Below are 1,784 nucleotides of genomic sequence, written 5' to 3'. Positions count from 1 at the left end.
CGCAAAGTTAGTTATCCCTATTTAGGAGGGTATCGATCCCTTCCTGAGGGATGATCCTGTGCGCCTGTCCATGGATAGATGATATCTTTCGTAGGATTTCCACTTTACCTCCGACATGTTTGATCCTTAAGCCCCTTGGCGGCCAGGTAAGTCATAATGGTTTCCTCGGGTGTAGGTTTTGACCAAAAAGTCACAAATGAGATTGTTATTGATTTTTGCAATCCTGTGGGCATCCAAACTGTATTAATAAATAATTCTTAGTTTTTATGCAAGTATTAAGTGTTAATTAGTCAATGTTTAAGATATCAATCTTTTCGTATAATGAATTTATTGGTGTTAATGACCCCGAAATCGAATGTAGAAGACAAATAATATTAAAAGTTTAGCCAACTGTCTTTAGATATATATATATATATATATATATATATAAAAGTTATTAATAATTTTCTAAATATTGTTCTACCCTTGAAGCTGTTCCGAAATTTCGTTTTCAGCCCTTTTTTCGACAATATCGAGCTGTGATTGCGTTAGGTTTTAAAAAATTTCGTAAAGGATTTTGTTTCGCTATTGCCAGTGTCACGACTCATTTCTCGTTCAGAGTTGACCCAAACTGTTGATATTTATATATATATATATATATATATATATATATATATATATATATATATATATATATATATATATATATATATATATATATATATATATATATATATATATATATATTAGTATATTTTGGTAGCAGTCTTTCCTGTAGACATATATTATTAAATATGACCGAAAAAGTAAGATTAATAATTCTAACACGAATTTTCTCAATCTTTCGTACATTTCGTTTCACTGTTGGAGGTAAATCAAAAATCAATTCTCCAAAATTCATTTTTATTTCTAGTCTGACGCGACACGAGCGCGTTTCGTAAAACTTATTACATTTTCAAAGACTTTAGTTCACAAATACACAACTGAATAGAACTTACGCATCTCCGATTTTATATCTACATTTGAGTGAGGTGGAAGGGGTGATGTGGCATTAACACAAGACAGAACAAGATGTGGTATTAATAGGGTATTAATTTCATCAACACAAGACAGAACAAGAGGTGGTATTAATTTCATCAACACAAGACAGAACACGAAACAATGGATATTGAATAGAAGTGTTTGTAGAAAGCCTATTGGTCCATATTTCTTGATGCTTCTCTATTGGAGCGGAGTCTTGAGGTGGGTAGAATATAGTTGTGCAATAATTGGCTGTTGATTGCTGGTGTTGACTTCTTGATGTGTAGTGCCTCGCAAACGTCAAGCCGCCTGCTATCGCTGTATCTATCGCTGTATCGATAGATACAGCGATATATATATATATATATATATATATATATATATATATATATATATATATATATATATATAGATATATATATATATATATATATATATATATATATATATATATATCTATATATATAGATATATATATATATATATCGCTGTATCGATATATATATATATATATATATATATATATATATATATATATATATATATATATATATATATATATATATATATATATATATATATATATATATATATATATATATATATATATGGGAAGCAGTCACTCAAGTTACAGGATAAGACAGGAAGTGCGTCAGTTTAATCAATTATTCTAGCACGAGTATTCTCTGAATTTCTTAGTAGTTTCTTCACATGACTAGGAAGCTGGAAAAGTTACTCTCTCAAGTTAATTTTATGATTTTAATGAGCAAGATTTATTTCGATAA

This window comes from Procambarus clarkii, chromosome 57 (assembly GCF_040958095.1).
Source record: "Procambarus clarkii isolate CNS0578487 chromosome 57, FALCON_Pclarkii_2.0, whole genome shotgun sequence".
NCBI classification, from domain to species: domain Eukaryota; kingdom Metazoa; phylum Arthropoda; class Malacostraca; order Decapoda; family Cambaridae; genus Procambarus; species Procambarus clarkii.
Note: the sequence above shows the minus strand (reverse complement) of the source record.